This window comes from Sus scrofa, chromosome 10 (genome assembly GCF_054392235.1).
Source record: "Sus scrofa isolate SSC_HxYL_T2T_F1_AM1 chromosome 10, Sscrofa_HxYL_maternal_Yorkshire_Landrace_v2.0, whole genome shotgun sequence".
NCBI classification, from domain to species: Eukaryota; Metazoa; Chordata; class Mammalia; order Artiodactyla; family Suidae; genus Sus; species Sus scrofa.
The window spans coordinates 1,727,134-1,740,732 of record NC_139392.1 but is presented as its reverse complement, the minus strand read 5'-3'; the positions used below and the strand labels follow the sequence as shown (position 1 = coordinate 1,740,732).

The 13,599-nt window shown below is 38.1% G+C and overlaps 1 long non-coding RNA gene across 6 annotated transcripts in view; it reads left to right on the top strand.

The window, feature by feature from the left end:
* The window catches only part of LOC146398753 (uncharacterized), a 244,947-nt gene that overhangs the window by 130,553 nt on the left and 100,795 nt on the right, over positions 1 to 13,599 (top strand). For all 6 annotated transcript variants that reach the window (XR_014817217.1, XR_014817215.1, XR_014817218.1 and 3 more), the window contains one exon: positions 6,363 to 6,437. This is a non-coding gene — a long non-coding RNA (uncharacterized LOC146398753). The remainder of the gene's footprint in view (positions 1 to 6,362; positions 6,438 to 13,599) is intronic.

The window sequence follows — 13,599 nt, the reverse complement described above, 5'->3', positions numbered from 1 at the left end:
TATAATGTATCAACTGAAAGAGTCAATCAACTCACAGACACATGTTTACGAACATAAGTAGCTGAGAATACACACAAAATGTATCAGTGAACATAAATATGTATAATTTCTACAGCTATATTTCTTATCAAACTTTCATTTTTAGTATCCATTATAATTTAAATACATCATTCCTTTAGTTAATAGTTGCCACTTAGCTTCTATACAGTTTATTTTTTCACGTCTATGTGTATAATTAAACCTCTCTCATATATATCAAATATATATCAGCATAGAATTATGGATTTTTGTTTCATTTAAAGAGAAGTGATATAATTCATTGCTATCATATACGACGTATACACAAACAGAGCCTATTCTACCGCTAATGTCCTTTACAGCTGCTGGTGTTCACAGTGCTAGTTCTGATCCAGCACCATGCTTTCCCATCAGTTGTCAAGTCTTTTTATTCTCATAATATGTAGCAGTGTCTGTGTGCTTCCTAACCTTGGAAATTTAGAAGTGTACTGGCCAGTAAATTTGTAAAACACCTTGCCAAGTGGGATTGCACACTCATTATATTCAGGTATTTAATTTTCAGGAATATTCATAAACTGATTTGTCTTTCACAATGCATCTTGTAAGGAATTATGTGATTTCAGCTTAACGCAAAACAGTGAGATAAGTTTTCAAGACTTAAGGTAGTAGCCACTAGTCTTCCATGCTGGAAAACTACTCTTTTCTTATTTATATTTAATAAATAGTTTGTTGAGAGATACTTTTCATCTATGTAACATGTGGTAACTTTTCAAACTTTAACTCACTAGTTTTAGCATCCGTTACAATTCTGATATACATTATGCCTTTTCTATTTACTAATTGGCACTTTGCTTCAATCTCATTTGTTTATTTCTTAACATATATATATTAAAAGATATATATATGTGTGTGTGTATATATATATATATATGTAACATGTTAGAATTCCTAATATGGGTGTTGGTTTGCAATGTTGGGAAATTTCCACTTGAAATCTGAACCAGGTCCCAGTGCATGGAAGGCAAGGAGAGAAACAAAAAGGAGACAGACCCCTCCAGATCCGTAGGTGGTAGGTTCAACAAGCAAGGGAACTTACTTACAGAGGAGGCTTGTCTTGGGTGGGTGCAGGACAAGTAGGTCTCTGTACCTACCCCACTCCCAACTCCTCAAAGTTTATATAGAAGCATTCACTGGGTTCAGTCAGTTGGTCTCAAAAACACCTCACACTATCAAGGCTGTATCCTTGAAACAGCTCTTAGTATTAGAATAGTAGGCAGTGAACTTATGTGCAGAACAGAAACAGATTCATGGACTTTGAAAACGAACTTTGAGTTACCAAGGTAGGGGGCGAGATGGATGGGGTTTGGGGACTGGCATATGCACAGGCTCTGGGTCCTGAGTGACCTAAGATTTGTGTTCTGCTTTCACAACCACACACTGGGGTGTGCGGAATGATTGGCCAATGAGGACCTGCTGTAGAGCACAGGGAACTCTACCCAGTATTCTGTGATAATCTAGATGGGAAAGAATTTGAAAAAACAATGGATGGGTGTGTATGTATAACTGAATCACTGTGCTGTACTGACAACCTTGTGAGCCAACTATGCTTCAAAAGAGAGAGACAGAAAGGCAGAGAGAGAGAGAGAACAGCAGGCGGAATTGAGGACAGAAAGGGGGTCCAGGAGTTCCCGTCGTGGCGCAGTGGTTAACGAATCCGACTAGGAACCATGAGGTTGCGGGTTCGGTCCCTGCCCTTGCTCAGTGGGTTAACGATCCGGCATTGCCGTGAGCTGTGGTGTAGGTTGCAGACTCGGCTCGGATCCCGCGTTGCTGTGGCTCTGGCGTAGGCCGGTGGCTACATCTCCGATTCGACCCCTAGCCTGGGAACCTCCATATGCCGCGGGAGCGGCCCAAGAAATAGCAACAACAACAACAACAACAACAAAAAAAAAAAAAAAAAAAAAAAAAAAAAGAAAGGGGGTCCAGCCAGAGGTCAGCCTGCAGTCAAGAAATGTCCTCTCCACACCCTCCAACCATGTATTTTTATTTTATTCAAATTGTCATTATCTCTGGCTGTCTATGACTATTTGTATTCATTTTCACACTCAAAGTGTCACAGATTTACCAGCAAAGTCTCTTTCTGATGGATTTTTGTGTCCTTTGGACATGTCCCCACTATTCTTTCACTCTTTTCTTTCTTTTCAAACACAGTGTTTCAAGCCCGTCTTTTAATTTCCCTCTCCCAGACCTAAATTACACAGGAACACTGTTTTCTTCCTTCCTTCCTTCCTTTCTTCCTTCCTTTATTTCTTTTGTCTTTTTAGGGCCATACCTATGGCATATGGAGGTTCCCAGGCTAGGGGTCGAACTGGAACTGCAGCCACCAGCCTACACCACAGCCACAGCAAGGTGGGATCCGAGCCACATCTGCAACCTACACCACAGATCCAGGCAATGCTGGATCTTTAACCCACTGAGCAAGGGCAGGGATCGAACCTGTGCCCTCATGGATGCTAGTCAGATTCATTTCCACTGAGTCACAGTGGGAACTCCTCTTGTTTCTTTAAATGAAGAATGTTATTTAGAAATAGGGATGAGATGTGACTCAGAAACCAAGAGCACAGGCTCTGGGTCCTGAGTGACCTAAGATCTGTGTTCTGCTTTCACAACCAGAACCAAGTGGGTTCCAGGTCTGGGGACTTGGGGAACTTCCTCACTCTGTGCTTCTCTTTCCTCATTTATAAAATGGGGATAATAACAGAATTTAACTTCAGAGATCAGGAGTTCCCATCATGGCGCAGTGGTTAACGAATCCGACTAGCAACCATGAGGTTGCGGGTTCGGTCCCTGCCCTTGCTCAGTGGGTTAAGGATCCGGCGTTGCCGTGAGCTGTGGTGTAGGTTGCAGACGCGGCTCGGATCCTGCGTTGCTGTGGCTCTGGCGTAGGCCGGTGGCTACAGCTCCGATTCGACCCCTAGCCTGGGAACCTCCATATGCCGCGGGAGCGGCCCAAGAAATGGCAAAAAGACAAAAAAAAAACAAAAACAAAGATCATTGTGATGATTAAATAATTTTTAAGAAATTTGTATTAAATTATAGTTAATTTACAATGTTCCTTTAATTTCTGCTGTACAGCAACATAACCCACCCACTCATACGCACCTGTTTTTTTTCATTTTCTATCAGGTTCCTACCCAAGAGACTGGGTACAGTTCCTTGTGCTACACAACAGGACCCTGTCACCCACCCATTCTAAATACAACAGTTTACCAATCTCAAACTGCCCACCAGCCCCTCACTCTGCCGCATTCCCATAGAAAACACAAGTCTGCCTCCATGTCCATGATCCGTTTCTGCTTTGCAAATAGATCACTTCTGTCATATGTTTAGACTACACATTTAAGTGATATCATATGGTGTTTATCTTTCTCTTTCTGACTTACCTCACTTAGTGTGAGAGTCTCTAGTTCCATCCATGTTTCTGAAATGGAATTGTCTTGTCCTTTTTATGGCTGAATAGTATTCCACTGTGTATATGCACCACATCTTCTTAATCCATTCATCTGTCGATGGGCATTTAGGTTGTTTCCAGGTCTTGGCTACTGTGAATATTGATTCAGTGAACATACAGGTGCACATATCTTTTCCGATGAAAGTTTTGTTTGGATATATGCCCAGGAGTGGGATTGCTGGGTCATATGTGCATGTAGGACATGGCAGTTCCTGTTAGTAAGAGGTTAATTAATGTGCCCAACAGACTATCTTCTAATTTGATTTTAGCTCTCCAGGTAAGTTTACATTCTTACACACACACATATATTATGTGTACATGCATACACACACACATATATGTATACACACCAACACAGTTGTATATGTGCACACAGGTACATAGTTGAGAATATGTTTTCTATCTTGATTGTTGTGTTAGTTGTGCATGTGTACATGGTTGTCAAGACTCAGAATTTACACTTAAAATCTGTGCATTTCACTAAAATTTTACTTAATTAAAAATAAAAATATATAAACCCACATCATTAAGGGTTGGCATTAGTCATTTATATCTGCATCTACCATGCTGTGGAATTTGGAAATTTTCCAAAATCCCAAGGTGTATTCAATCTAGAATACTTAGTCCAAAAAAAAACTTGAGGTATTTCATTCATGTAATCACTTATAAGTGTAAGAAAAATCATATATATATATATCTTGTCACAGTGTCTATATTAGGAAAAAAACAGAATTTATTGTCTTAATTATTTCACCACAGTGATTTTTTTCAATGATACGTCACCTGACTATTCAAACATCGATATTTTTGTATCTTAGAAAGATTTCTCTCTAGTCCTCTCATTGCTTTCTGATAAGTCTACATCTAAGAAAATGAAATATTGTCAATTTTCCATCAGGTTTTTCTGTCATGTTATTTTTAGTATCACTGACCTACCTGACCTTTTCACAGTCATAGAAATAATAGGAGTGGTTTGACGTTAAATATCGCTATATTTACGATGATAGTGATTTCCTCAAAAATAATTCTCTCAGACAAAGGACATCCTCAAATACTAAGTAATAATTTCCCCACAGTTTGAAATTCTGTGGGCCTGGATTCAGGGTATATATCCGATCTGTTTAAGCAAAATTCTTTCGTTATAGCGGAAGGTAATCTCTCCCTCCCTTGAGATTGTCAAGGAATTCCACACTTTATTCACATTAAAGTGGGGGGCAAGGGCTACGGACACCATGTCACTTTGTATACAGTTAAGATTACTGTTCAAGCCTCTATGTCCCACATAAATAAAGACATACTGATCCAGATAACAAACGCGAGATGTCATCTCAAATAGGTCCTGAGGCCTGGGTGGACTGATTTTTTGCAGCTGTATGTCTTAGTCCTGTAAGTCCTGATCTGTGTCTGACCGCTCTTCCTCAACGCGTAATTGCACCTTGTGGAACACGTAGCCTGAGGGCGCAGTGCAGCCAAGGAGAGAAAAAGATGCAGGAGGGACAGTAGCTCTTAACAGCCTCAAAAGTGGCAAATAGCTGTCCCTCACAGTCCTTGAACTGACCAGGCTCCAACCTACTGCCAGGGAGGCTGGGACCTGTAGCAGAGCTCGAGAAGTACCTGTGCGTACCATCCCCCCAGCAAGCACCACCCAGCCGCCTGCATGTGAAGACAGTGCGCAGTGTCTGGAGTCATATCCAGTCAACTCTGTGGGTCCTCCAATCCTGCGGTGCTCTGTCTACACAAGGGATGAGCTCTCCTGCTCCCATCGCACATTCCCAGTTTGTGGGAATCCAGGCTTTCTGAGTTAGAACCATGTTCCTGCTTCGTGTTTCTTGCTCTTTGCCACAAGACTTTGACGTTCTGTTGCGCATTCATGACCCCACATCACACCACAGTCGCAAAGGCTATCACGCAACAGGGAATGATGGGAGCCGAACTCTGCCAAGGACAATTAAATCACAATTGTGTAGAAAACTATTTTTACAAAACTATGTATATATATGTGTGTGTGTGGTTTCCTGTTCAAATTCAAGTCCTAGTTTAGCTCTTAAAGGAAAGAAATGGTTTTAAACACTTCCCTGATACACAAAACATCAGGAAAGACAAGAATGTTAGGATTTGTTACCATGACTATTCTCTTAAGAGAGGGAGAAAAAAATTTTTTTTCATTGATTCTGATAAATCTCCATGTATGAAAATAGACTAGTGTTAATTTTTCAATTAGATTAGCCTGTCACATTAATTTGGGAAAAATCTCTGTCACATCTCTAAAAAGCTATGATTGAACTTTGTATTAAAAATTCACTTCATAGCCACCAGAAAGCACTGATGCTTAACTCATTTTCTTGAGACAGCGGCATGCATTCAAATTTTCAAGACTTTTCATCTTGACAGAGTTTACAGGAGTGACATTGTAAATGCTGAGCGCTAAAATACTCTTTCTGAAAAACGACCCATTTCCGTCGACACATACTCTGCTTCCCCATGTGCATTCAATAGTACTCTTCTCTTAAGAGAGTTATTTTCCGTTTATAAGAGAGCATTTAATTTAAGAACAATCCCAAGCGGTTCTGAAAGATATATAATTAATTTAAAACACCAAGTTCTCCACACCCCACAGAGTTGGCTACCTGCTAAATAAGACCCTCTTTAAACTTTTTCTTTGTACCGCAGTGGAATTATTCTATCAACTTTCTCTTAATTTATGTTTTTAAACTAATAGATATATACGTCTTCCTACTACACAAATGCATGTGATAGCTCCAAGGTTTTAAGTGTTGCAGTGTTGCAATGGTTACATTTCAAAAATGACCACAGCCAACACTTCCTTTTTCAGCTTTCTGTGCTGCAGTTGCTGGCCAACAGTTACAACCTTCCTAGAAGATATTGAACAGAGAAGAGTTGCAGGAAGGTAAGAGACACATGTTATTATTACTTTGGAGATAGATTTGACTCCTGGTTGGAAGGACATAAGTACCAGCGAGAGTACTTAATCTTATTGGTCTGCCCATTGACTAAATACTTGGTGTTTCAGTGTTTCTTTATAACAGTAATATTTCTGCAAATTTGTTTTAGGTGATAATTAGCTCATTGAAGATCTTATGCTAACTGGTGTGGTAACTCACAGTCTTTGTTGATTTTTTAAAATGATCTGAACATTAGTTATTCCACAGCATCAGTGTCAAGTTAAAGACAAGCGAGGGAATGACTTGAAACCTTTGGTAACTCTTTTTTAAAGTCCATTAATTCCATTAAAAAAGAAAATTTGGTGGACCTGAGTTCCATTCAAATGCATTTAATAGGATCAGTAGTTCAAGACAGAATGCCAATTTCTCTCTCTCTCTTTCTGTCTCTTTGAAATACTTAAAATATGTAGAGAAATGCTGTTAAGAATCTTAAACAGAGAATCCTCCAAAAAAAAAAAAATGAGGGAATTTGTGGCTTTCATAGACGTCCTCTTTCCCATAGATTAGGCTGTTCATATAACTGTATAGCAAATTAATTATTTAACTCAAAAGATGTATTAAGTATGCATTTTGCCATGGGAATAAAGATAAACTTCTTTAGCACATAATGAATTCACCATGACCAGAGATGTTTTAAGCTATGGATTTACGAACAGTTAAGAATGTGTAAAAATAATAGAATTATTAAATGCATGCGTTAAGATCCCTTTCAGCCTTGGAATTTTACTTAACAGCGGTAAGTACTAAGAGGAATAAATCATAAAGGTGTTATTATATAATTCCTGCCCTCTTGGGATCAACATTTAACGAGCCCTATTATCTGCCTCTTATGTTTTCTGCACAAATATACATTCTCTTTTTCCGAAGTCACCTTCTATTACAGACATTGATGTCCATATCATCATTATGCTGCATTTTGTATGTAAGCCAGTAAAACGTTTATTATCAACTTTGTACAAAGATGAAAAACGGAGCCATAAATAGCATCTGCCTAATGACACTTCTCAGCTCAGTTTTTCTTAAGGGGTACAATGTTTTCCGTGATTATTAAGGGTTATCATATTACGTTAAGGACTCTGGCCTGAAATGTCACTTGGATTTCACACTGGTGTGAGTACCGGAAAATAATTTCTCCACCTAGAACCACAAGCTACAAGAAAACAGAGAATGCTTATTAATATTCATCTAACTTAGATTCTTTATCAACAGTGTCTTTCCTTATCCACATTAAAAAAAAACAAAACTTCACACTTTATTAGACAGTCTTTTTAAAGTGAATTCAATCTTGTCCGTTTTCTACCTGCCATCACATTTAAGATATGAAGGGTAACACTTAATTTAAACCCTGCTTTGGAAAGAAAATAGGTGCAATAATTTTGTTGGTTTGGAGCGAAAATAGGAAAAATTTTGTTGTTGGTGTTGGTGGTAGTAATTTGCTTTATGTATCGGTGTAATTTAATTGAGAGCAGCAAGGAATTGGGAAAATGAGCAAGCTTTACAACTGTCCCAAAGAGAAAATTGTTCTTGACAGTGTTAAACGGATTTACAAATAAAGTCAAAATTCATCCTCTTATCCAAACAGGATATATAGATGTGTTTGTATGTGTGTCTATCTCAAAATGTTACCATTTCAACCTGAGCAAATAGAGATTTCAGGTGGGTGGTTAGGAAATTATCCTGGGAATGCAGATTTGCATGATTGGTATTCTGAAATCAGCCCTCAATCACTGTTGTACATTTATGTTTATTAATTATTTTTTTTCTTTTTAGGGCCACACTCAAGGCATATAGAAGTCCCCAGGCCAGGGTTGAATTGGAGCTGCATTTGCCGGCCTACACCACAGCCACAGCAACACCAGCCGAGCCACGTCTGTGAACTACACCACAGCTCATAGCAACACCAGATCCTTAAGCAACTGAGCGAGGGCAGGGACTGAGCCCACATCCTCATGGATACTAGTTGGATTTGTTTCCACTGTGCCACAACAGGAACTCCCTATTAATTACATTTTTATTAGCATCTTCTTAGTCTTGAAAGACAGTCCCATGAAATTCCAGTTTCCTCTTGATTAAAAAAAAAAGTTTGAGAAATTAATCATCAGAATTCTTCCTTACTGTTTAGGAGTACTGATCCGCTTATAATAATTATAGTCAAATTTGCTATTAAATAAGCTTGTGTTGCACAAAGCAACCAAAATAACTATTTTGTTTATTTATTGGTGATTAAAATAGCCTCAGCTTTACTGTAGTTGCTGTTAAACATATAGATATTCGTTTAATCTCCAGGAGAAAAAGGAAGGGTCATCTTGAACCCTTGACATAACCATTGTTTGGAGTTAATGTCACTCACTGAAGGTCCAAATGTTTCAAATCTGTTTTAAAATATATTATGGGAGTTCCCGTCGTGGCGCAGTGGTTAAGGAAGCCGACTAGGAACCATGAGGTTGCGGGTTCGGTCCCTGCCCTTGCTCAGTGGGTTAACGATCCGGCGTTGCCATGAGCTGTGGTGTAGGTTGCAGACGGGGCTCGGATCCCGTGTTGCTGTGGCTCTGGCGTAGGCTGGTGGCTATAGCTCCGATTCGACCCCTAGCCTGGGAACCTCCATATGCCGCGGGAGCAGCCCAAAGAAATAGCAAAGACAAAAAAAAAAAAATATATATATATATATATTTATATATATATAATGCATTTACCTTCCCCAATATTTGTTTCACATGTTGAAAATGTGAGATGAGGAAAAGACAAAATGTTATGCCCAGTTCACTAGGCACTGAATAAAAAACAGATCGGTTGACTCCAGCTCTAAACATTTCTTTTCTAAGCTACACTACTACTTTTTTATTAGCGCATTTTTAGCTTAACAATAAAAATATTATTGTATGCATTCTGCCATTTAAATAGAAATACGATTGAAATGTTTCAGGGTCAGATCTTCTTTACTTCATCCCTAGCGGTTATTAGTAGATCCTTTTTCAAAATTTACAGTAAAAATAAATAACTTCAGGCAAATCAATATTTGAAAAATATTAATTCTATAAATATTGCTTCTTTGTATTTTTATGTTAATTTGAAACTGAAAAGTCATAATAAGGGTTATTTGATTTAGCTAAACATATTGCATTAGCAAACAGAAGGCAACTTGCAAGGTTATTTTTCCTCCTGTTCCTTGTTCCCTCTTATCTAAATGCATACAGCTTTCAGCCTGAACAAGCACTGAATTCACTCTTCAAATTATGTATGTACACTTGACTTAGCTTCAGTGTGGAAATGGAACATAAACAGGAAAATCTGTACAGCAAACAGCCATCAGAGAAAATCTTTTTGGTGTCCTATGTGGTCTAAAAAGGAGAATAATAAAATTAAAAGTTAGCAGTATATATTAAAAAGATCTTTTAAATATATTAAGAATATGTATTTCCTCTAAAGAATTTTGTATGCCACAAACAGATGATGTATTTCAAGCAGTCCATGATTTTCAACAAGATGGATTTTAGAAAGTCCTATCAAATAAATTGAGGTGGTTTTCTCAAAAAAAATTAAGTTCTTCAACAGAAATCAGGGCAATAACGATTTGAAAACTTTTCTCTACTTGTGTGAGTGCTACTTTTTTATTATTGCTCAAATGAATTTATCACATCTGTAGTTGTATAATGATCATAACAGTCCAATTTCACAGGATTTCCATTCCACAGCCCAAGCACATCCTTGCATCTCCCAAACTGTCTCCTCCAGAGACCATAAGTTTTTCAATGTCTGTGAGTTAGCAGCTGTTCTGCAAACAAGTTCAGTCTATCCTTTGTTCAGATTCCACGTCAGTGATAGCATTTGATGTTGGTGTCTCACTGTATGGCTGACTTCACTTAGCATGATAATTTATAGGTCCAACCATGTTGCTAAAAATGCCAGTATTTCATTCCTTTTAATGGCCGAGTAATATTCCATTTTGTATATGTACCACATCTTCTTGATCCACTCCTCTGTCGATGGACATTGAGGTTGTTTCCATGTCTTGGCTATTGTAAACAGTGCTGCAATGAACATGGAGTGCATGTGTACATGAAGTTACTTTGTAATAACTTCAGAAGTCACAAAGTGATGAGTTAGTTGGTAGGCGATGTTTCTAAAGGTCATGAAGATATTATTGTTTATATAATTTCTAAACTTCCTCTGACTGCTCATCTGTTCACTCTAATCCGTTAGGGGCATTCTTCCAGATCTGTGTAATAAAAATCTGTTACACTTGGTAAGGTTGAAATAGAACAGAAGTAAACAGCATATATTTGCCCAAGGCAGGTTGATTTCAAGTTAACTGGGGGAGAGGTGGTACATTTATAAAGTTTTAGAGGAAACAATTATTTTGATAAGAAAAAGAAAAAAGAAAAAAATTGCCTTTACATAAGATCAAAATCCTTCCTAACGAGAGTTCCTGTTGTGGCTCAGTGGGTTATGAACCCAACTAGTATCCATGAGGATGCAGATTTGATCCCTGGCCTTGCTCAGTGGGTTAAGAATCTGGCATTGCTGCAAACTGCAGCGTGGGTCAAAGACACAAGTTGTGGCTCACATCCCATGGCCGTGGTGTAGGCCAGCAGCTGCAGCTTTGACCCCTAGCCTGGGAACTTGTATATGCCACAAGTGCAGCCTTAAAAAAAAAAAAAAAAAAAAATTTCTCTTAACAAACAAAAAGTAGAAAAAAGTGAAATAATTAAAATCACTCTAATAATTGTAAAGACTGTCTTCCTGTAAAAAAAAAACTCTGGTAATGCAATATTTACCACAGAATAGAATATAACATTAGTATAACAGTGATAGTAAGGGAGTAACAATAGTTGGGAAATTGACATGCAGCTAAATAAAACATGTATATTTTTGCAGACCCTAAGTATATCTTACCCTCTTCCACACTTGTATAGACACAGAGAATAAAGTAAGAGGTGACAGGGTGTCTTGGAAGATGCTTTGAAAGCAAGTTGACTTGTTGAGCTCCAGGGGAAACTCGGCTTACCTACACTTCACTTCAAGGGTGTGTAATAACAATGCACGAAAATGTGCTCGAGAACATGTAAGGAGAATGCACAGTCGTGACAAAGTCCGAAGGCAGCCCCATGCCAGGCGCAGATTGAAAGATAAAGGGTTTGGGTTTACATATACCAATAAATATAAGCCATACATATAAGCTGATGAGAAGCACTGTCATAATGAATCCAAAGAAAGGAATATTCTGGGCTGAGCTCTTATGGAATTAATCAGCCATGGTCAGTTGCCAATTCCTATGGAAATATACATGAATCCTCCTTAACGGGGAATGATGTATAATCAACCATTTGCTAGTGTATGCAAGGAATGTAAAATAAAGACCCTGAATGGTATAAAGGATTAAAAAGAAATCGTGAGATAGTGTGTGCTGTAATCTCTGTGATAAAACAGCAAGGCACAATGAAATAAGCTTAAAAAACAAAAGCAATTCCTAATCCAGCCCCTGAGATGAGTTGGAGGCTTAAAAAAAGATTATGAGATATTTCAGGATGTTCATAGCTTGGGTCTCAGTTTTTATCATTGAAAGGAACCATTGACAAGAGAAAAGGAAGGGGGGAGAAGCAATCAGTCATGATGAAAATTAGAATAAAAGGAATTTGATAAAGGTCACACGCTAGTCTCAAACGGAGAAAGACTGAGGCATTTCTTCTAAAACCGATAAAACAAAGAAAGGAAGCATGTTGGTTGTATAAAGATCATTTATCTTAGAATACAAAATTAAGTGCAGCTCTGCCCTACCCTGATAAAGACTGGCTCTACTACTTTTACATTTTTTTCCTCTGGAGCATATGCGTTGCCAGGAAAAGGACATATGAGGTACACGCACCGACCCCTGCAGCTCTCCGTCACAGATGCGCCTTCGACTCTGCTGTCCACACAGGCCCCTACGATATTTGGTTATCGCTATCCCATCCTTGATAAGAGTGGCCCATTGCAGCTATTTTATAGACTCTAGCCTCCGAAGGCTTACACCTACCTTCAGAGCCCTACCACACATAAGGGAAACCCACGTGAAGCTTTTACAGGGTCCTGGGTGCCACTTCTCTTTGAGGAATACTGAGAAAACACCTTCAGAGGGCAACTTTTTTCACTCCCTTGATGCCTGTCTCTATCCCCTCATGTCTTAGAATATTTAAACTAGAAATTTTAAATTCTTCCCAGATCTCTCCACACACGTGAAGGGCATATCTCAAGGACATTAACGACTGCCTAGGCTTGTTACAAAGGGATTTAAACTAGTTTTAAAAGAAAAAAATATTAATCATTCTTTATTTCAGAATCCACAGCATCAGTACATACACACATATGCCCCCATCCCACTTCACCCAGATAGACAGACAGACATATAGATATAGATAGAGATGTAATGGGTTCAACAATCAAGTCTACTCACATTAGCTCCTGTATTATTTGGTGATTAAAAATCTCATTTTGGTTTTATAACAAGTAAATTTCCACTGACTCAGGAAAAAACTTCACTTGTTACATATACGTTTAAATTAGTCGTCTTCTTATGGATTTGACCATACATAATCCGAAGCCATCCTAAACCATAAATGATTATCACTGTAAAACAATTAACTACCAATTCAGTATCTATTAATCTCTACCATCACACATGTATGGTTTTTGGCATGAATAGAATGTTGAATTAACATCGAAAGAGAAATAATTGAAAAATAATATAATGTTTTGTTTACTGACAAAAACAGAATCCAAACCAAAATGCTGAGACACTGGGCAATTTAGTAAAGCGAGTAGAATTCCAAAGCCCTAGTAAAACAAAAATAGAACATGGGAATTTATTTTATGGCTTATCAGAAGATGCAAAAGAGCTTTTATTTTTCAAACTCAAAAGGTAAAAAAATATACATACGTAAGTAGCAGTAATGATATTTCACACAGAGAGCCTGTGTTTTCACCACTACCTTATGAAATAAGAGTGTCATTGACAAGTATTTTAAATTTTATTTGGGAATTTGAGTATTTTCCTGTGTCTTTGTAATTCAGTGTTGTGGAAATTCTCCTGTGCCTTGTCAGTTATACCACGTTCCTATAAGGAAATTCAGT